The sequence below is a fragment of the Pristiophorus japonicus genome, chromosome 20, assembly GCF_044704955.1.
Source record: "Pristiophorus japonicus isolate sPriJap1 chromosome 20, sPriJap1.hap1, whole genome shotgun sequence".
NCBI lineage: Eukaryota > Metazoa > Chordata > Chondrichthyes > Pristiophoridae > Pristiophorus > Pristiophorus japonicus.
Window position 1 is genome coordinate 73,092,191 of NC_091996.1, and position 24,154 is coordinate 73,116,344.

The following is a 24,154-nucleotide window of genomic DNA, read 5'->3' on the forward strand; positions in this document are numbered from 1 at the left end:
AGATTCAGGTGAATTTATAATGGGGAACAAAGAAATGGCAGACCAATTGAACAAATACTATGAAGGGTAGCTAATGTAACACCACTTTTTTCAAAAAGGAGGGAGAGAGAAAACGGGTAATTATAGACCGGTTAGCCTGACATCAGTAGTGGGGAAAATGTTGGAATCAATTATTAAGGATGAAATAGCAGCGCATTTGGAAAGCAGTGACCGGATCGGTCCAAGTCAACATGGATTTATGAAAGGGAAATCATGCTTGACAAATCTTCTGGAATTTTTTGAGGATGTAACTAGTAGAATCGACAAACGAGAAACAGTGGATGTGGTGTATTGGACTTTCAAAAGGCTTTTGACAAGGTCCCACACAAGAGATTGGTGTGCAAAATTAAAGCACATGTTATTGGGGGTAATGTATTGACGTGGATAGAGAACTGGTTGGCAGAGAGTCGGGATAAACGGGTCCTTTTCAGAATGGCAGGCAGTGACTAGTGGGGTGCCGTAGGGCTCAGTGCTGGGACCCCAGCTATTTACAATATACATTAACGATTTCGATGAAGGAATTGAGTGTAATATCTGAGTTTGCAGATGACAATAAACTGGGTGGCGGTGTGAGTGGCGGACGCTAAGAGGCTGCAGGGTGACTTGGACAGGTTAGGTGGGTGGGCAAATGCATGGCAGATGCAGTATAATGTAGATAAATATGAGGTTATCCACTTTGGGGGCAAAAAGACGAAGGCAGAATATTATCTGAATGGCGGCAGATTAGGAAAAGGGGAGGTGCAACGAGACCTGGGTGTCATGGTACATCAGTCATTGAAAGTTGGCATGCAGGTACAGCAGGCGGTGAAGAAGGCAAATTGTATGTTGGCCTTCATAGCTAGGGGTTTTGAGTATAGGAGCAGGGAGATCTTACTGCAGTTGTACAGGGCCTTGGTGAGGCCTCACCTGGAATATTGTGTTCAGTTTTGGTCTCCTAATCTGAGGAAGGATGTTCTTGCTATTGAGGGAGTGCAGCGAAGGTTCACCAGACTGATTCTCGGGATGGCAGGACTGACCTATGAGGAGAGACTGGATCGACTGGGCCTTTATTCACTGGAGTTTAGAAGGATGAGAGGGGATCTCATAGAAATATATAAAATTCTTACGGGACTTGACAGGTTAGATGCAGGAAGAATGTTCCTGATGTTGGGGAAGTCCAGAACCAGGGGACATAGTCTAAGCATAAGGGGTAAGCCATTTAGGACTGAGATGAGGAGAAACTTCTTCACTCAGAGTTGTTAACCTGTGGAATTCCCTACCGCAGAGAGTTGTTGATGCCAGTTTGTTGGATATATTCAAGAGGGAGTTAGATGTGGCCCTTACGGCTAAAGGGATTAAGGGAAATGGAGAGAAAGCAGGAAAGGGATACTAAGGTGAATGATCAGCCGTGATCTTATTGAATGGTGGTGCAGGCTCGAAGGGCCGAATGGCCTACTCCTGCACCTATTTTCTTTGTTTCTATGCCCTCTCTTTGCAGCCGGTCTAGCTTAATCTCTACCCTTTCTCTCATCATGTACGGTATGATAGATGAATCGCGGCCCCGGAATTAGGTGGATCTGCACTTTTGCTCCTTGGAATTTCCCGATGCCTGATTCAAACAGTGAAGAAAGTTTGTTTAAGACCAGGGCACATGAAGTGTCATCAGCGGGCGATAGTGCTCGGACGTTGTCCCAGTTCCAACGTATCTTTCCCAGCCAGCTCCTGCCGTGCAGCATGGGACCATCACTTGGTACCACCCAGAGCGGCAGCTTGTGCACCGCTCCATCGTAGGAGACCTTTACGGTAGCACTGCCGATTACAGGAATCAGTTCTTTCATGTAAGTTCTTAGTTTCGTGCGAACTGGAGTCAACACTGGCCTTGAGGCCTTGTTGCACCACAGCATTTCAAAAGTCTTTTTGCCCACGATGGACTGGCTCATGCCCGTGCCCAGCTCCATTGACACCGGGAGTCCATTTAGATCAACATTCAGCATTATCGGGGGACAATTCGTGGTGAATGTGTGCACCCCGTGTACCTCTGCCTCCTCCATCTGAGGCTCTGTTTCATCGTGATCCTCCATGGATCTGTCCTCCTCCACAACATGGTGGTTTGCAGGTTTAATAGGCTTAGCAGCTCGCCTGCACACTCGTTGGAGGTGTCCCATTGTTCCACAGCACTTGCATACGTACTCTTTGAATCGGCATGAATGCAAACGATGATCACCCCCGCAGTGCCAACAAGCTGATAATGGCCTTGCATTCATCACTCTTGATGGTGGACTCTGAGTTATCTGCGGACATGCAGCTCCAGGTATGTGTGACCTGCCCTGTACGTTACGATTCGACAACAACATCACTTTGTTCACAGTACTTGGTGCATCACTTGTGTACTGAGATTTGCTTCGTATTGTCACTGATGGCAATGAATGCCTGGGCTATTGCTATGGCCTTACTCAAGGTTGGGATCTCTACAGTCAAAGCCTTGGGAAGTATGGTTTCGTGGCCAATACCAAGTACGAAAAAGTCTCTGAGCATGTGCTCCAAATGTCCTTCAAATTCGCAATGTCCTGCAAGACATCTTTGCTCGGTGACATAACTCGCCACTTCCTGGCTTTCAGATTTTTTGTAGGTGTAGAACCGGTACCTCGCCATCAGCACGCTTTCCTTCGGGTTCAAATGTTCTCGGACCAGTGTGCACAAATCGTCGTACGATTTCTCCGTGTGTTTTGTTGGAGTGAGCAGATTCTTCATGAGGCCATACGTTGGTGACCCACAGACGGTGAGGAGGATCGCCCTTCATTTGGCAACATTCTCTTCCCCCATCTAGCTCGTTGGCCACAAAGTATTGGTCGAGTCGCTCTACAAAAGTTTCCCAATCATCTCCCTCCGAGAGTTTCTCCAGGATGCCCACTGTTCTCTGCAACTTTGGGTTCGTTATCTGTATCTCGTCACCAGTTGTTGTGTATGGAGAAAGAGTCAGACTGAACACTGAGCTCAAAGTAAAGTGTGATCTTACTCTTTTATTGCAGGTCTCCAGAGTGCCTCTCCAATCTATGAAGCTCCCAAGGGATTATGGGATCCCTTGGGACTCCAGGGGATGAGCCCTCTGGTGGCTGTACAGAGCAAATACAAGTATACATATATAACAGATAGTATGCAGGTACAGCAAGTAACAGAGGGTTGATGAAGGTAGTGCAGTATAAACGGCCTCATCAGTGTGAGCTCGCTGGTGTCCCTTCAGATCGCCGAAGCTTTTAAAGCTCTTCCCACAATCAGAACATGTAAACGGCCTCTCATCAGTGTGAGCACGCTGGTATCGCTTCAGTTGCTGGGGGCTTTTTAAAACTCTTCCCACAGTCAGAACACTGAAATGGTTTCTCATCAGTGTGAGCTCGCTGGTGTGTTTGTAGGTGGAATGAACAAACGAATCCCTCCCCACACCCGGAGCAGGTGAACGGACTGTCCCTGGTGACACTGCTCCGATGAACTTCCAGCGCAGACTGGGAACTGATTCCCTCCCCGCCATCCCCGCCTTTACCCAGTTTCTCCCTGGTGTGACGGTGCTTGTGTCTCGCCAGGTCAGGCGATCGGCTGAATCCGGGTCCACACACGGAACACGTGTGCAGTTTGTCCACGCTGCGATCGCTGCTCTCTCCTCCCATGTGCAAAGGCCGATGATATTCAGCTCCTGATGAATCGAGCAACTTTGTCAGATCTTGATGTGATGTTTGGTCTGAGCTTCTTGTCTGTAACCAACAGAACTCTGTAAAACCAGGGAGCAGGCTATTTTAGATCTGGTAATGTGTAATGAGACAGGATTAATTAATAATCTCATAGTAAAGGATTCTCTAGGGAAGAATGATCATAGCATGGCAGAATTTCAAATTCAGTCTGAGGGTGAGACAGTTAGGTCTCAAACTACTGTCCTGAACTTAAATAAAGACAATTACAAAGGTATGAAGGCAGAGTTGGCTAAAGTGGACTGGGAAATTAATTAATGGGTAAGACATTTAAGGAGATATTTCATAACTCTCAGCAAAGATATATTCCAATGAAAAGGAAAGACTCTAAGAGAAGGATGAACCATCCGTGGCTAACTAAGGAAGTAAAGGATGGTATCAAATTAAAACAAAGGCATACAATGTTGCGAAGATTAGTGGTAGGCCAGAGATTTAGGACGTTTTTAGAAACCAGCAAAGGACGACTAAAAAAAATAAAGAGGAAGCACATAGATTATGAGCAAACAATAAATAAATAAATGGACAGTAAGAGCTTCTACGGGTATATAAAAAAGAAGGGAGTAGCTAAAGTAAACATTGTTCCCATGGAGGATGAGACTGGGGAATTAATAATGGGGAAACAGGGAAATGCCATAGAAACATAGAAACATAGAAAATAGGTGCAGGAGCAGGCCATTCAGCCCTTCTAGCCTGCACTGCCATTCAATGAGTTCATGGCTGAACATGCAACTTCAGTACCCCATTCCTGCTTTCTCGCCATAACCCTTGATCCCCCGAGTAGTAAGGACTTCATCTAACTCCCTTTTGAATATATTTAGTGAATTGGCCTCAACTACTTTCTGTGGTAGAGAATTCCACAGGTTCACCACTCTCTGGGTGAAGAAGTTTCTCCTCACCTCGGTCCTAAATGGCTTACCCCTTATCCTCAGACTGTGACCCCTGGTTCTGGACTTCCCCAACATTGGGAACATTCTTCCTGCATCTAACCTGTCTAAACCCATCAGAATTTTAAACGTTTCTATGAGGTCCCCTCTCATTCTTCTGAACTCCAGTGAATACAAGCCCAGTTGATCCAGTCTTTCTTGATAGGTCAGTCCCGCCATCCCGGGAATCAGTCTGGTGAATCTTCGCTGCACTCCCTCAATAGCAAGAATGTCCTTCCTCAAGTTAGGAGACCAAAACTGTACACAATACTCCAGGTGTGGCCTCACCAAGGCCCTGTACAACAGTAGCAACACCTCCCTGCCCCTGTACTCAAATCCCCTCGCTATGAAGGCCAACATGCCATTTGCTTTCTTAACCGCCTGCTGTACCTGCATGCTAACCTTCAATGACTGATGTACCATGACACCCAGGTCTCGTTGCACCTTCCCTTTTCCTAATCTGTCACCATTCAGATAATAGTCTGTCTCTCTGTTTTTACCACCAAAGTGGATAACCTCACATTTATCCACATTATACTTCATCTGCCATGCATTTGCCCACTCACCTAACCTATCCAAGTCACTCTGCAGCCTAATAGCATCCTCCTCGCAGCTCACACTGCCACCCAACTTAGTGTCATCCACAAATTTGGAGATACTGCATTTAATCCCCTCGTCTAAATCATTAATGTACAATGTAAACAGCTGGGGCCCCAGCACAGAACCTTGCGGCACCCCACGAGTCACTGCCTGCCATTCTGAAAAGTACCCATTTACTCCTACTCTTTGCTTCCTGTCTGACAACCAGTTCTCAATCCACGTCAGCACACTACCCCCAATTCCATGTGCTTTAACTTTGCACATTAATCGCTTGTGTGGGACCTTGTCGAAAGCCTTCTGAAAGTCCAAATATACCACATCAACTGGTTCTCCTTTGTCCACTTTACTGGAAACATCCTCAAAAAATTCCAGAAGATTTGTCAAGCATGATTTCCCTTTCACAAATCCATGCTGACTTGGACCTATCATGTCACCATTTTCCAGATGCACTGCTATGACATCCTTAATAATTGATTCCATCATTTTACCCACTACTGAGGTCAGGCTGACCGGTCTATAATTCCCTGTTTTCTCTCCCTCCTTTTTTAAAAAGTGGGGTTACATTGGCTACCCTCCACTCCATAGGAACTGATCCAGAGTCAATGGAATGTTGGAAAATGACTGTCAATGCATCCGCTATTTCCAAGGCCACCTCCTTAAGTACTCTGGGATGCAGTCCATCAGAGACTTTGAACAAATATTTTGGATTGGTCTTCATGGTAGAAGACACTAAAACATTCCAATAATAGATAATCAAGGGCCTATAGGGAGGGGGAATCTTAAAACAATCACTGTCACCAGAGAAAAAATTATTGGTTAAATAATGGGACTAAAGGTGGACAAGACCCCTGGACCTGATGGCCTACATCCTAGGGTCTTAAAAGAAGTGGCTATAGAGATAGTGGATGCATTGGTTGTAATCTACCAACATTCCCTGGATTCTGGAGAGGTCCCAGTGGATTGGAAAACTGCAAAGGTCATGTCCCTATTTAAAAAAGGAGGGAGACAAAAAGCAGGAAACTATAGACCAGTTAGCCTAACATCTGCTGTTGGGAAAATGCTGGAGTCCATTATTAAGGAAGTAGTAGCAGGACATTGGCAAAAGCATAATAGTCAAGCAGAGTCAGCATGGTGTTATGAAAGGGAAATCATGTTTGACAAATTTGCTGGAGTTCTTTGAGGATGTAACAAGCAGGGTGGATAAGGGGGAACCAGTGGACTTGGTGTATTTGGATTTCCAGAAGGCATTCGATAAGGTGCCACATCAAAGGTTATTGCACAAGGTAAGAGCTCATAGGGTTGGGGGTAATATATTAGCAACGGTAGGAGATTGGCTAACTAGCAGAAAACACAGTCGGGATAAATGGGTCATTTTCAGGTTGGCAAACGGTAACTCGTGGGGTGCCACAGGGATCGGTGCTGTGGCCTCAACTGTTTACAACCTATATTAATGATAAAGGGACCGAGTGTAATGTAGCCAAGTTTGCTGATGATACAAAGATGGGTGGGAAAGCAAGTTCTGAGGAGCACATAAATAATCTGCAAAGGGGTTATAGACAAGGCTAAGTGAATGGGCAAAGATTTGGCAGATGGAGTATAACGTGGGAAAATGTGATGTTATCCACTTTGGTAGGAAAAATAATTATTATTTAAATGGAAATTACAAAATACTGCAGTACAGAGGGACCTGAGGGTCCTTGTGCATGAAACACAAAAAGTTGGTATGTATGCAGGTACAGCAAGTAATCATGAAGGCAAATGGACTCTTGGCTTTTATTGCAAGGGGGATGCAGTATAAAAGCAGAGAAGTCTTGCTACAACTGTATAGGGTATTAATGAGGTCATACCTAGAGTACGGCGTACAGTTTTGGTCTCCATATTTAAGGAGGGATATACCTGTATTGGGGCAATTTGGAGAAGGTTCACGAGGTTGATTCCTGAGATGAAGGGGTTGACTTATAAAGAAAGGTTCAGCAGGTTGGGCCTCTATACTCATTGGAATTTAGAAGATTGAGAGGTGATCTTATTGAAACATATCAATACTGAGGGGGCTCAGCAAGGTAGATGCAGAGAGGATGTTTCCACTCCTGGGGGATTCAAACCTCTGGGGCATAGTTTAAGAATACGGGACTGCCCATTGAGAACTGAGATGAGGAATTTTTTCTCTGAGGGTTGTAAATCTGTGGAATTCTGTACCCCCAGTGCTGGGAGCCTGCGTCATTGAATATATTTAAGGTGGAGATAGACAGATTTTTGAGCGATTAAGGGAGTGAAGGGTTTGGGGAGTGGGCAGGGAAGTGGAGCTGAGTCCATGATCAGATCAGCCATGATCTCATTGAATGGCGGAGCAGGCTCCAGGGGCAAAATGGCCAACTCCTGCTCCTATTTCTTATGTTCTGATGTATTGCTCTAGGAAACTGACCCGAATGCATTCCATGAACTCTTCCTCCAGTCTACCTTTACCAATTTAATGTGTCTATGATGCTCCAGGTCTCACCAGCAGCCTGGTCTGTCTGATGAGTGATTGACAGCTGAGTCCGCGCATGCGCAGCTGCCTCCGGCATAGCGCCCCCTCTTAGTCACCATGGGTAATAACCCCGCATGCCCAGAGGACACCAACTGCCCCTCCCCCGCTCGGAGCTGCGCGCTGGGACCCTGTGGCGCAGAGTGGGCGCGGGGCCTTCTGGGGAAAGCCGTTTGTGTCCGCTGGAGTTGCGATCGGTGACGTAGTGAGTTTCCTCTGCTCCGATTGGGCAGCGAGTCGCGCAGGGGTGGGGTGGGAGGGGGAGAAGAAAGGGAAATGCCGCCAACCGGAGAGCCGCCGGTCCGGGCCTTGCTGCTGTATTTTGGCGGAGCGCGCTCCTGCCGCCTGATTGACGGGATCTTCCGACCAATGGGGAGCGAGGAGGCGGGGCTGGAAGAGCGAACTGGCGGCGGGTCCTCCAACCAATCGGGGAGGCCCGGGTCCTCCAACCAATCGGGGAGGCCGAGGGGCGGGACTTGCGCCGCTGATTGGCTGAGCCGCAGGACAGCGACTTTGTGCCGCCCTTTATTCGGGGCCCGGGGAAGCTGTGGGCCTTTGTTCAGGGGCCCGGGGAGGCTGTGGGCCTTTGTTGCCCTTGTTAGACACAAGGCTCTTTGTTAACAACTCACGGGCTCACATTTTAAGTGTGGGCCGGGGTTCAGTTGGGAGCACTCTCTCTCGCCTGAGTCAGAAGGTTAGAATCTCAAAGGTTACAGCACGGAAGGTCATTCGGCCCGTCGAGCCCATGCCGACCCTCAGCTAGTCCCACTTCCTGCCCTTTGCCCACAGCCCAGAAAATCCCTCATTCCTGGAATCATTCTCGTAAATCCTTTCTGTACTTCTTAAGGCGTTCACATCCTTCATAAAATGTGGTGGTCCAAATTGGACACACTACTCCAGTTGGGGCCGAGCCAATGTTTTATACAGGTTCATCGAATTTCCACACTTTTTTTACTGTACACTCTATTTGCAAAGCCCAGGATCCCGTAAGCCTTTTTAATTGCTTTCTCAACATGCCCTGCCACCTTCAATGATTTATGCACACATACCTGCAGATCTCTCTGTCTGTGCACCCACTTTAGGATTGTACCATTTAGTTTATATGTCCTCTTCTCATTCTTTCAACCAAAATGCAGCACTTCACAATTTTCTGTGTTAAATTTAATCTGCCACATGTCTGCCCATTTCACCAGCCTGTCTGACTTCCTGAAGTTTATCACTCTCCTCCTCACTGTTTTTTATAATTTTTGTGTCATCTGCAAATTTTGAAATTGTACCCTGTACACCCACAGCCAAGTCATTAATATATATCAAGAAAAGCATTGGTCCTAGAAACCGACCCCTGGGGGACATCACTGTATACCTTCCACCAGTCTCAAAAACAACTGTCTGCCACCACTCTCTGTTTCCTGTCACTCAGCCAATTTTATATCCATGCTGCCACTATCCATTTTATTCCATGGGCTTCAATTTTGCTGGCAAGCCTATTTGGAACTTTGTCAAACGCCTTTTGGAAATCCATGTACACTACATCACCCGCATTACCCTCATCAACTCTGCCTGTTATCTCGTTAAAAAAACTCGTTCAAGTTGGTTAAACGTGATTTGCCCAGTGCGTGGGAGACTAAATTATTGCAGCAGTTGTTTTATTCTCGCTCTCCACACATCGAATTTCACACCATCTCTCCTAAAGGTGCTGGTCAGTACCGAGCTTACGGTTTACATCGAACACAATTGTAACAGAAAAGCCCCAGGGTTAGGATCCCCACGTAAAGTCCCAGGGTTGGGATCCCCACGTACAGTCACTCAGTGTCACTTGCTCCACCTCATTCCCCAGAACTAGATCCAGCAATGCCTCCTTCCTTATTGTGCTAGAAACATACTGATCAAGAAAGTTCTGAACACACTTCAGAAATTCTTCCCCCTCTCCGCCCTTCACACTATTGCCATCCCAGTGTATATTAGGATAGTTGAAGTTCCCCATTATCACTATTCTGTAGTTCTTGCATATCTCTGCAAATTTGCTCCTCCATAAATCATGGAATTATAGAAATATCACAACACTGGAGGAGGCCATTGAGCCCATCATGTCCGTGCCGATGTACATCGTGTCCTATATTTTTAGCACCAGTTGGTGGCCAATAGAATAAATCGAGTAGTGTAATGGCACCTCTATTATTCCTTAACTGTAGCCATATAGATTCTGTTCATGACTCCTGCAGGACATCCTCTCTCCAGCACTGTGACATTCTCCTTAATCAATACTGCCACACCACCTCCTATCTTTCCTTCCCTATCTTTCATGAACACCCTATATACAGGAATATTTAATACCCACTCCTGCCCCTTTTTGAGCCAGGTCTACATAATTGCCACGACATCAGATTCCCATGTGGCTATTTGTACCTACAGCTCACCAATCTTGTTTGCTATGCTTCATAGGTTTACAGTGTATGTATGTGAACACATCTTAGACCATCCTGTGTTCTCTCTTAGTCTGACCCCACCTAATACCTTACTATTTCTTGCTTTGGTGCTATCCGTCTCTCCCAATCCTTTGTGCCTTTTGTTTCTCCTTTCTAATGCTATATCCTGGTGTCCATTCCCGTGCCAACTTAGTTTAAACCCTCCCCAATAGCAATAGCAAACCTCCCCGCAAGGATATTGGTCCCGGCTCTGTTGGGGTGCAAATTGTCTGGTCTGTACAGGTCCCGCCTCCCCCAGAACTGCCCCAGGAATCTGAAGCCCTCCTGCACCATCTCTCCAGCCACACGTTCATCTGCTCTATCCTCCTATTTCTATACTCGCGCATGGCACTTTTGACGTCATGTTTTTTAATCTCTTTCCAAGCTCCCAAAAATCTGCCTGCGGGACCTCATCCCTTTTTCTACTTGTTGGTATCGATATGGACCACGACCTCTGGCTGTTCACCCTTCTCCCTCCAGAATGTTCTGCAATCGCTTAGTGACATCCTTAACCCTGGCACCATGGAGGCAACATACCATCCTGGAATCACATCTGCGGCCTCAGAAATGCCTGTCTGTACCCCTAACTCTCGAATCCCCTACCACTATTGCTGTCCCAACTTGCTCCCCCCACACCCCCCCCCCCCCCCCCCCCCCCCGGTGTACAGCTGAGCCACCTGTGGTGACATGGATTTGGCTCTGGCTGTACTCTCCAGAGGAACCATCGCCCCCATCAGTACTCAGAACAGAATACTGGTTGGAGAGCGAGATGCACTGGTGTTTTATATAGGTTTAGCATAAATTCCTGTCTTTGTTAACCTGTCCTGCCACCTTCAAAGAATTGTGCACAGCCAGCCCCAGGTCTCTCTTACAATCATTTATCATGTATTGTCTCTCCTCATTCTTCCTACCAAAATGTATTACCTCACACTTCTCTATATTGAGTTTTATCTTCACTCCTTTTACAGGGTTTTAGAAGTGAAGCATTTACAGACAGGAAGCTCAAACCAAACATCACGTCAAGATCTGACAGTCACACGATTCCTCAGGCCCTGATTCCATCAGTCCTCGAATCATACGGCACACCAGCCAGTTCACACAGATGAGAGAACTTTTAAATCTTGTGCATGTGGGAAGAACTTTAAAATCTACAAGTACCTGAAGAGACACCAGCGAGTTCACACTGGGGAGAGCCTGTTCACCCACTCAGTGTGAGGGAAGGGATTCACTCAGTCATCCGCTCCGATTAACACCAGCAAATTCATACTGGGGAGATCTTTAACCCACTCCATTAGTGGGGAGGGATTCATTACACCGTCCATGCTTCTGAGACACCAGCTTGTCCACTCCGATGAGGGACCATTGACCTGCTCCATGTTTTTGAAGTGACTCACTCATTCTTCCACCCTCCTGAGACATCAGCTTGTTCATTGTGGAGAGAGACCAATTAAATGTTCTGACTGGGAAGAGATTTGAAATGCCCCAGGATCTGAAGAGACACCAGTGGGAGAGAGCAGGAGAGATTCCATTCACCTGCTCTGTGTGTGGGAAGGGATTCACTCAGTCATTCCACCTGCTGAGACACCAGCGAGTTCACACTGACGAGAGACCATTTCAATGTTCTGACTGTGGGAAGAGCTTCAAAAGCTTCGGGAATCTGATGCCACACCTGCGTACTCACAGTGGGGACAGACCATTTCACTGCTCCATGTGTGGGAAGCGTTTCACTCGGTCATCCACCCTGCTGACACACCAACGGGTTCACACTGATGAGAGACCGTTCAGCTGCCCCGTGTGTGGGAAGAGATTCACTCAGTCCTCGAGTCTGCGGACACACCAGCGAATTCACACTGGGGAGAGGCCATTCACCTGCTCTGTGTGTGGGAAGGGATTCACTCAGTCATCCCACCTGCTGAGACACCAGCAATATCACACTGATGAGAGACCATTTAAATGTTCTGACTGTGGGAAGAGCTTTAAAAGCTTCGAGAATATGAAGAGACACCAGCAAGTTCACAGTGATGAGAGACCGTTTACATGTTCTGACTGTGGGAAGAGCTTTAAAAGCTTCGGGGATATGAAGCAACACCTGCTTGTTCACACTGATGAGAGACCATTTAAATGTTCTGACTGTGGGAAGGGCTTTAAAAGCTTCAGAGATATGAAGAGACACCAGCTTGTTCACACTGATGAGAGATTGTTTATATGTTCTGATTGTGGGAAGAGCTTTAAAAGCTTCGGCGATCTGAAGGGACACCAGCGAGCTCACACTGACGAGAAACCATTTCACTGTTCTGACTGTTGATAGAGGTTTAAAAGCTCCAGGGAGCTGTCGCGACACCAGCGAGCTCACACTGACGAGAGACCATTTACATGTTCTGTTTGTGGGATGAGCTTTAAAAGCTCCGGGAATCTGAAGAGACACCAGCTTGTCCATAAGAATACAAGCAGGAGTAGGCCATTCGGCCCCTCGAGCCCGCTCTGCCATGCAATGAGATCATGGCTGATCTTCTACCTCAACTCCACTTTCCCATATCTTTTGATTCCCTTAATATCTAAAAATCTATCGATCTTTGTCTTGAATATACTCAACGACACAGCCTCCACAGCCCTCTGGGATAGAAAATTACAAAGATTCACCAGTCTGAGTGAAGAAATTTCTCCTCATCTCAGTCCTAAATGGCCGACCCCTTTTCTGAGACTGTGACCCTGGTTCTACACTCCATAGCCAGAGGAAACATCCTCCCTGCATCTACCCTGTCAATCCCTGTAAGAATTTTGTATGTTTCATAGAAACATAGAAAATAGGTGCAGGAGTAGGCCATTCGGCACTTCGAGCCTGCACCAATGAGATCACCTCTCATTCTTCTAAACTCTAGAGAATATAGGCCTAATCTACTCAATCTCTCCGAATAGGACAATCCCCCCCCCAGCCAAGCAATCCGCCTGGTGAACCTTCGTTGCGCTCCCTCTATAGCAAGTATATCTTTCCTTGGGTAAGGAGACCAAAACAGTGCACAATACTCCAGGTGCGGTCTCACCAGGGCCCTATATAATTGCAGTAATATGTCTTTACTCTTATACTCAAATACTTGTGTAATAAAGGCCAACATACCATTTTCCTTCTTAATTGCTTTCTGTAACTGCATGTTAACTTTATGATTTGTGTACAAGGACACCCAGGTCCCTCTGAACACCAACATTTCCCAATCTCTCACCGTTTAAAAAAATTCTCTGCTTTTCTATTTTTCCTACCAAAGTGGATAACTTCACATTTCTCCACATTATATTCCATTTGCCATGTCCTTCCCACTCAGTCGGTCTATATCCCCTTGAAGCTTCTTTGCAGCCTCCTCACAATTTACATTCCCACCTAGATTTGTATCATCAGCAAACTTGGATAAATTACATTTGGTCCCTCATCCAAATCATTGATGTAGATTGTGAATAGCTGGGGCCCAAGCACTGATCCTTGCGGCACCCCACTAGTTACAGTCTGCTGACCCGAAAATGGCACATTTGTTCCTAATGTACACACCTTTTAAATGTTCTGACTGTGGGACGAGTTTTAAAAGTTTTGGCATTCTGATGGCACACCAGTGTGTTCACACTGGGGACAGACCATTTCATTGCTCCGTGTGTGGGAAGAGATTCACTCGGTCCTCGACTCTGCTTAGACACCAGCAAGATGACACTGGGAGAGGCCGTTCACCTGCTCTGTATGTGGGACTGGATTCACTCGGCCGTCCCACCTGCGAGTTCACACTGGGGACAGGCCAGTGAAACGTGTGGGCTGTGGAGAAAACTTTAAAAGGTCCCAGGAGCTGAAGAGACACCAGCTGGAGAGAGCTGGCAAGAGATTGTTCACCTGTTCCGTGTGTGGCGAGGGATTCCCTCAGTCCTCGACTCTGCTGAAACACCTGCGAGTTCACACTGTTCTGTAGCACAGGGCCCTGCAGAAAGCTGGGGCGACATGAATGTGGAACGGATTAAAGTTTTATAAATTCTTGTACTGCTGTTTAATCTTTCAAACTGTTATTCTGATGATTCCCTTTACTTGACCTTTCATGGTAGCACAGAGAATGTACGGCACAGAAACAGGCCTTTTGGCCCAACTGGTCTGTGCTGGGGTTTATGCTCCACACGAGCCTCCTTTCACCCTACTTCAATTAACCCTATCAAAGTAACTTTGTGTTGCTTTGTCCCTCATGTGTTTATCTGGCTTTCCCTTAAATGCATTGATATTATTGGCCTCAACCACACCATGTGGTGGCGAGGTCCACATTCTAACCACTCTGGGAAAGATGCTACTCCTGAATTCCTGACTGGATTTATTAATAACTATATTATATATATATATGGCCCCATAAATATGAGGAGATTCTGTTAAGCTGACCAGTATGTTGTTGTACTTTGTCTTTTTCTGATGAATGAAACATTTTTGAGCCTCTGTACCCGTGTTAGGGGATGAAGTACCAGACAAGTAAACACACAATGTCTGGGTGTGAGTCCAATAAGAACCCCAAGGACCGTATAGATGTGATAACCAGACGGGCTTGTGGTTATAGTCTGGTCACAGATGGACTAAATTCCTGGAATTCGCAGGGGTTCAGGAGGCAGTCAACAGACGGGTCCAAACAATCCCATTTTCTGAACGGTAACCAAGCTTGTGTGTAAGAACAGGCCACTTAAGCTGTTGTCAGTTGGAACAGACTCGAGAAGTTTAGGTGTAAATCCACTGTACTTCTATTCTGCAGACTGAGGGAATTATCACCTGACCTGTATTATGCAGCACTCTTAATAAAGCCTGGAGAGACAGTTGTGTTCTTGAGGTTGATTATCTGGTATTAGAAACCCGGGGACTCGGATCATTAGAGTCAACCTCAGTGTGTGGAAAGGGATTCCTGGTATATTCCACCCACTGACACACCACAGTGTCCACATTGTGACTGCAGTGGTTCGATTCCACTGGAACGTAGAAACAGGTAAAAGGACAGGTGTTGCATCTCCTGTGCTTGCACGAGAGGATGCCGGGGGACATGGAGAGGGTGATTTAAGAGTGTATCCGGGTGTGACAGAGGGAACGGTCCCTTCGGAGTGCTGAAAGGGGAGGGGAGGGGAAGGTGTGCAGAATATGATCCGTTGAGCGTGGAAGCTGGTGGGGTGAAAGGTGAGGACAAGGGGAACCCTAGTGTGGTTCTGGGAGGGAGGGGGAAGGGGTGAGAGCAGAACTGTGGGAAATGGGATGGAAATGGTTGAGGGTCTTTGCCAACCATGGTGGAGGGGAATCCTTGGTTGAGGAAAAAGGAAAAGCACTGTTATGGTTGGTCGCATCATCAGAACAGAGGCGACAAAAGAGGAAGAGAGGTGGGAGGAAGTGTAATCGAGGTAGCTGTGGGAGTCAATGGGCTGATTACAGATATTGGTCGACAGCCTAACCCCTGAAATGACAATAGAGGAGTTGAGGAAGGGCAGAGTCGGACATGGACCATGTGAAGGTGAGGGAGGGGTGGAAATTGGAAGCAAAATCGTGACTGGTGGTTCGATTCCACTCATTTCCTGTAAATCTATTCTTAAAAACTGAGCCAGTCATTGTGAAACTAAAAGCCTTGTATAAAATAAGCAGAATATACCCTCACAGCCTCCCCTAGGCCCGGGCCCTAACAAGCGATTCGCTCTGTCGACCATCCTGCGCACACACCAGCGAGTTCACACTGACGAGACTGTTTAAATAATCTGACCGTGGGAAGAACCATCAAAGATCCAATAACTTGGGGGAGAACTTGGGCCTGGTTTGCTCCTCCTGTTAGCCACTGCGGTCGGTGGGGGGAGGGCGGGGGCGTTAACGGGGTTCCTGACAGGGCGTGCAAATTTACTGTATTTACTGAAAGGAAAATAATGTTTGACAAACCTACTGGAGTTTTTTGTGGATGTAACTGATAGAATAGATAAGGGAGAACCAGTGGATATCGTGTATTTGGATTTTCAGAAGGCCTTTGATAAAGTCCCATAAAGAAGGTTAGTGTGCAAAATTAAAGCACATAGGATTGGGGGTAATGTATTGGCATGGATTGGAAATTGGTTAACTGACAGAAAACAGAGAGTAGGAATAAACGGGTCTTTTTCGGGGTGGCGGGCAGTGACTAGTGGGGTACCACAGGGATCAGTGCTTGGGCCCAGCTATTCACAATATATATAAATGATTTGGATGAGGGAACCAAATGTAATATTTCCAAGTTTGCTGATGACACAAAACTAGGTGGGGTTGTGAGGAGGATGCAAAGATGCTGCAAGGTGATTTAGATAGGCTGAGTGAGTGGGCAGACACATGGTAGATGCAGTATAACGTGAAGTTATCCACTTTGGTAGGAAAAACAGAAGGACAAAGTATTATTTAAATGGTGATGGCTTGGGCAGTGTCGATGTACAGAGGGACCTGGGTGTCCTTGTACACCAGTCATTGAAAGCAAACATGCAGATGCAGCAAGCAGTTAGGAAGGCAAATGGTATGTTGGCCTTCATTTCAAGATGATTTGAGTACAGGAGCAAGGATGTCTTACTAGAGTTATACAGGGCCTTGGTAAGACCACACCTGGAGTATTGTGTGCAATTTTGGTCCCCTTACCCAAGAAAGGATATACTTGTGATAGAGGGAGTGCAGCGAAGGTTCACCAGACTGATTCTTGGAATGGCAGGACTGTCATATGAGGAGAGATTGGGTCGACTAGACCTGTATTCACTAGAGTTTAGAAGAATGAGAGGGGATCTCATTGAAACGTATAAAATTCTGACGGGGTTGGACAGACTGGATGCGGGGAGGATGTTTCCTCTGGCTGGGAAGTCTAGAACAAGGGGGTCACATTCTCAGGATACGGGGTAGGAGATTTAGGACTGAGATGAGAATTTTTTTCACTCAGAGGGTGGTGAACCTTTGGAATTCTCTACCACAGAAGGCTGTGGAGGTCGAGTCACTGAATATATTTAAGAAGGAGATAGATTTCTAGACACAAAAGGCATTAAGGGGTATGGAGAAAAAGCGGGAATATGGTGTTGAGATAGAGGATCAGCCATGATCATATTGAATGGTGGTGCAGGCTCAAAGAACCGAATGGCCTATTACTGCTCCTATTTTCTATGTTTTTATTTTGAGGGCAGAGGGTAAACAGCCAGCGGTCATGGTCCATATCGGAACCAATGACATAGGTAGAAAGAGGGATGAGGCCTTGCAGGAAAACTTTAGGGAGCGAGGAGATTAAAAAGCAGGAACTCAAGGTAGTAATCTCTGGATCACTCACTGTGCCACGCGTGAGTATAGCAATGGGAGGATAGAGCAGGTGACTGTGTGGCTGAAATGAGGGCTTTAGATTCCTGAGGCATTGGGACCGGTTCTGAGGGGGTGGGACCTGTACAAGCCAGATGGGTCGCACCTCAACATAAGAACATAAGAAATAAGAGCAGGAGTCAGCCATTTGGCCCCTCGAGCCGGCTCCGCAATTCAATAAGATCATGGCTGATCTGATCTTAGTCTCAACTCCACTTCCCTGCCCGCTCCCCATAATCCCTGACTCCATTATCATTCAAGAATCTGTCTATCTCTGCCTTAAATATATTCAATGACCCAGCCTGGGCAGCTCTCTGGGGCAATGAATTCCAAAGATTCACGACCCTCAGAGAAGAAATTCATCCTCATTTCCATTTTAAAAGGGCGACCCCTTATTCTGGAATTATGCCCCTTAGTTCTAGATTCCCCCACGTGGGAAAACATCCAGCATCTACCCTGTCAAGCCCCTTCAGAATCTTATATATTTCAATAAGATCACCTCTCATTCTTCTAAATGCCAGAGTACATAGAAACATAGAAACATAGAAAATAGGTGCAGGAGTAGGCCATTCGGCCCTTCTAGCCTGCACCGCCATTCAATGAGTTCATGGCTGAACATTCAACTTCAGTACCCCATTCCTGCTTTCTCGCCATACCCCTTGATCCCCCTAGTAGTAAGGACCTCATCTAACTCCTTTTTGAATATATTTAGTGAATTGGCCTCAACAACTTTCTGTGGTAGAGAATTCCACAGGTTCACCACTCTCTGGGTGAAGAAGTTCCTCCGCATCTCGGTCCTAAATGGCTTACCCCTTATCCTTAGACTGTGACCTCTGGTTCTGGACTTCCCCAACATTGGGAACATTCTTCCTGCATCTGTCTAACCCCGTCAGAATTTTAAATGTTTCTATGAGGTCCCCTCTCATTCTTCTGAACTCCAGTGAATACAAGCCCAGTTGATCCAGTCTTTCTTGATAGGTCAGTCCCGCCATCCCGGGAATCAGTCTGGTGAACCTTCGCTGCACTCCCTCAATAGCAAGAATGTCCTTCCTCAGGTTAGGAGACCAAAACTGTACACAATACTCCAGGTGTAGCCTCACCAATGCCCTGTACAACTGTAGCAACACCTCCCTGCCCCTGTACTCAAATCCCCTTGCTATGAAGGCCAACATGCCATTTGCTTTCTTAACTGCCTGCTGCACCTGCATGCCAACCTTCAATGACTGATGTACCACGACACCCAGGTCTCTTTGCACCTCCCCTTTTCCTAATCTGTCACCATTCAGATAATAGTCTGTCTCTCTGTTTTTACCACCAAAGTGGATAACCTCACATTTATCCACATTATACTTCATCTGCCATGCATTTGCCCACTCACCTAACCTATCCAAGTCGCTCTGCAGCCTCACAGCATCCTCCTCGCAGCTCACACTGCCACCCAACTTAGTGTCATCCGCAAATTTGGAGATACTACATTTAATCCCCTCATCTAAATCATTAATGTACAATGTAAACAGCTGGGGCCCCAGCACAGAACCTTGCGGTACCCCACTAGTCACTGCCTGCCATTCTGAAAAGTACCCATTTACTCCTACTCTTTGCTTCCTGTCTGACAACCAGTTCTCAATCCATGCCAGCACACTACCCCCAATCCCATGTGCTCTAACTTTGCACATCAATCTCTTGTGTGGGACCTTTTCGAACGCCTTCTGAAAGTCCAAATATACCACATCAACTGGTTCTCCCTTGTCCACTCTACTGGAAACATCCTCAAAAAATTCCAGATTTGTCAAGCATGATTTCCCTTTCACAAATCCATGCTGACTTGGACCTATCATGTCACCTCTTTCCAAATGCACTGCTATGACATCCTTAACAATTGATTCTATCATTTTACCCACTACCGATGTCAGGCTGACCGGTCTATAATTCCCTGTTTTCTCTCTCCCTCCTTTTTTAAAAAGTGGGGTTACATTGGCTACCCTCCACTCTATAGGAACTGATCCAGAGTCAATGGAATGTTGGAAAATGACTGTCAATGCATCCACTATTTCCAAGGCCACCTCCTTAAGTACTCTGGGATGCAGTCCATCAGGCCCTGGGGATTTATCGGCCTTCAATCCCATCAATTTCCCCAACACAATTTCCCGGCTAATAAGGATTTCCCTCAGTTCCTCCTCCTTAATAGACCCCCCGACCCCTTTTGTAACCGGAAGGTTGTTTGTGTCCTCCTTCGTGAATACCGAACCAAAGTACTTGTTCAATTGGTCCGCCATTTCTTTGTTCCCCGTTATGACTTCCCCTGATTCTGACTGCAGGGGACCTACGTTTGTCTTTTCTAACCTTTTTCTCTTTACATATCTATAGAAAGTTTTGCAATCCGTCTTAATGTTCCCTGCAAGCTTCTTCTCATACTCCATTTTCCCTGCCCTAATCAAACCCTTTGTCCTCCTCTGCTGAGTTCTAAATTTCTTCCAGTCCCTGGGTTCGCTGCTATTTCTGGCCAATTTGTATGCCACTTCCTTGGCTTTAATACTATCCCTGATTTCCCTTGATAGCCACGGTTGAGCCACCTTCCCTTTTTTATTTTTACGCCAGACAGGAATGTACAATTGTTATAGTTCATCCATGCGGTCTCTAAATGTCTGCCATTGCCTATCCACAGTCAACCCCTTAAGTATCATTCGCCAATCCATCCCAGCCAATTCACGCCTCATACCTTCAAAGTTAGCCTTCTTTAAGTTCTGGACCAACCTTTCATAGAATCATACAAATTTACAGCACGGAAGGAGGCCATTTCTGACCAACGTGTCAGCACCAGCTGACAAACAGCTATCCAGCCTAATCCCATTTTGCAGCTCTTGGTCTGTAGCCCTGCAGGTTACAGCACTTCAAGTGCACATCCAAGCACCCCTTAAATGTGGTGAGGGTTTCTGCCTCTACCACCCTTTCAAGCAGTGTGTTTCAGACCCCCTCCACCATCTGGTTGAAGAAAATTCCCCTCATATCTCTAAACCTCTCACCAATTACTTTAAATCTATGTCCCCTGGTTGTTGACCCCTCTGCTGAGGGAAACAGGTCCTTCCTATCTACTCTATCTAGGCCCCTCATAATTTTATACACCTCAGTAAGGTCCCCCCTCAGCTTCCTCTGTTCCAAGGAAAACAAACCCAGCCTATTCGATCTTTCCTCATAGCTAAAATTTTACAGACAAGGCAACATCCTCGTAATCCTCCTTTGTACCCTCTCCAGTACACATCTTTCCTATAATGAGGTGACCACAACTGCACACACTACTCTAGCTGTGACCTAACAGGTGTTTTATACAGTTCAAGCATAACCTCCCTGCTCTTGTATTCTATGCCTCGGCTAATAAAGGCAAGTATTCCGTATACCTTCTTAACCACCTTATATACATGGCCTGCTACCTTCAGGGATCTGTGGACATGCACTCCAAGGTCCCTTTGTTCATCCACACGTTCTCAGTGTGGTACCATTTAATGGGTATTCCCTTGCCTTGTTAGACCTCCCCAAATGCATTAGCTTGCACTTCTCCAGATTGAATTCATTTGCCACTGTCCTGCCAACCTGACCAGATCATTGATAGGGTCTAGTGCAGTAATACCTGAGACATGTTCTAGTGTAATATAAACTGAAACAGGGTCTAGTGCAATATAAACAGGGACAGGGTCTAGTGTAATACAAACAGGGACAGGGTCTAGTGCAATACAAACAGGGACAGGGTCTAATGTAATACAAACAGGGTCAGGGTCTAATGTAATATAAACAGGGACAGGGTCTAATGTAATATAAACAGGGACAGGGTCTAGTGTAATAAAAACAGGGATAGGGTCTAGTGTAATATAAACAGAGACAGGGTCGAGTCTAACACAAACAGAGACAGGGTCTAGTGTAATATAAACAGGGACAGGGTCTAGTGTAATACAAACAGGGACAGGGTCTAGTGTAATACAAACAGGGACAGGGTCTAGTGTAATACAAACAGGGACAGGGTCTAGTGTAATACAAACAGGGACAGGGTCTAGTGTAATATAAACAGGGACAGGGTCTAGTGTAATATAAACAGGGACAGGATCTAGTGTAATATAAACAGGGACAGGGTCTAATGTAATACAAACAGGGACAGGGTCTAATGTAATAAAAACAGGGACAGGGTCTAGTGTAATACAAACAGGGACAGGGTCTAGTGTAATATAAACAGAGACAGGGTCTAGTGTAATACAAACAGAGACAGGGTCTAGTGTAATATAAACAGGGACAGGGTCTAGTGTAATACAAACAGGGACAGGGTCTAGTGTAATACAAACAGGGACAGGGTCTAGTGTAATACAAACAGGGACAGGGTCTAGTGTAATATAAACAGGGACAGGGTCTAGTGTAATATAAACAGGGACAGGATCTAGTGTAATATAAACAGGGACAGGGTCTAATGTAATACAAACAGGGACAGGGTCTAATGTAATAAAAACAGGGACAGGGTCTAGTGTAATACAAACAGGGACAGGGTCTAGTGTAATACAAACAGGGACAGGGTCTAGTGTAATATAAACAGGGACAGGGTCTAGTTTAATAAAAACAGGGACAGGGTCTAGTGTAATACAAACAGGGACAGGGTCTAATGTAATATAAATAGGGCTAGGGTCTAGTGCAGTAATAATTGAGACAGAGTCTAATAAGAACATAAGATACATAAGAAATAGGAGCAGGAGTAGTCCCTACAGCCCATCGAGCCTGCTCCGCCATTCAATAAGATCATGGCTGATCATCGACCTCAACTCCACTTTCCGACTTGATCTCCATATCCCTCGATTCCTCTAGACTCCAAAAATTTATCGATCTCAGCCATGAATATATTCAGACACTCAGCATCCACAGTCCTGTGGGGCAGAGAATTCAAAAGATTCGCAACCATCTGAATGAAGACATTTCTCCTCATCACTGTCTTAAATGACCTTCCCCTTATCCTGAGACTGTGACCTGCTAGTTCCAGACACTCCAGCCAAAGGAAACAACCTCTCAGCCTCTACCCTGTCAATCCCCTTCAGAATCTTGTATGTTTCAATGAGATGTTCACTCATTCTCTAAACTCCAGAGAGTATAGGCCCATTCTACACAGTCTCTCATTATAAAACAGCCCTTTCATCCCAGGAATCAATCCTGTGAACCTCCGTTGTACCACCTCCAAAGTAAGTATACCCTTCCTTAGATATGGAGACCAAAACTGTGCATAGTACTCCAGATGTGATCTCACCAAGGCCCTGTACAATTGTAGCAAAACTTCCTTACTCTTATACTCCAACCCCCTTGCAATAAAGGACAACGACATTTGCCTTCCTTACTGCTTGCTGTACCTGCATTCTAGCTTTCTGTGTTTCTTGCACACGGACACTCAAATCTCTCTGAACACCAACATTGAAAGGTTTCTCACATTTAAAAAATATTCTGTTTTTCCATTCTTTCTACCAAAGTGAATAACCTCACATTTCTCTACATTATGCTCCATCTGCCATCTTACTGCTCACTCACTTAGCCTGTCTATATCCCTTTGCAGATTCTTTGCGCCCTCCTCACAACTTGTTTTCCCACCTATCTTTGTATCATCAGCAAATTTGGTCACATTACACTCGGTCCCTTCATCCAAGTTATGAATATAGATTGTAAATAGTTGAGGACCCAGCACTGATCTCTGGGCATCCCACTAGTTACAGTTTGCCAACCTGAAAATGACCCATTTATCCCGACTCCCTGTTTTCTGTTAGTTAGCCAATCCTCTATCCGTGCTAATATTTTACCCTCTTATCTTGTGCAGTAACCTTTTATGTGGCACCTTATCAAATGCCTGCTGGAAATCCAAATACATGACATCTGCTGGTTCCCCTTTATCCACCCTGCTTGTTACAGCCTCAAAAAAACTCCTGAAAATTTGTGAAAATGATTTCCCTTTCATAAAACCATGCTGACTCTGCTTGACTGCATTATGATTTTCTAAATGTGCTATTACTTCCTTAATAATGGGCTCCAGCATTTTCCCAATGACAGATGTTAGGCTAACTGGTCTATAGTTTCCTGCTTTCTGTCTCCCTCATTTCTTAAATAGGGGCATTATATTTGTGGTTTTTAAATCAGCTGGGATCTCTCCAGAATCCAGGGAATTTTGGTAGATTACAACCAATTCATCCACTATCTCTGCAGCCACTTCTTTTAAGAGCCTAGGATGCAGGCCACCTGATCCAGGGGACTTGTCCACCTTTAGTCCCATTAGTTTGCCCAGTACTATTTCTCAAGTGATAGTGATTGTTTTAAGATACCCCACCTCACGAAAAGCCCCTTGATTATCAATTATTGGGATGCTTTTAGTGTCTTCTATCGTGAAGACCGATACAAAATATTTGTTCAAAATCTTTGCCATTTTCCTGTTTTGCATTACTAATTTCTTATAAATTCTATTGTATTATGATCACTCTGCCCCAGAGGATCCTTTACTCTGAGATTGCTAATTAACTCTGTTTCATGTAGTAATAATTGAGACAGGGTCTACTGTA

General features: G+C 45.8%; 1 pseudogene; it reads left to right on the forward strand.

Annotated features, from left to right (window-relative positions):
• The window catches only part of LOC139232764 (zinc finger protein 271-like), a 49,835-nt pseudogene extending 34,747 nt beyond the window's left edge, over window positions 1–15,088 (forward strand).
• The last annotated feature ends 9,066 nt before the right edge of the window (window positions 15,089–24,154 follow it).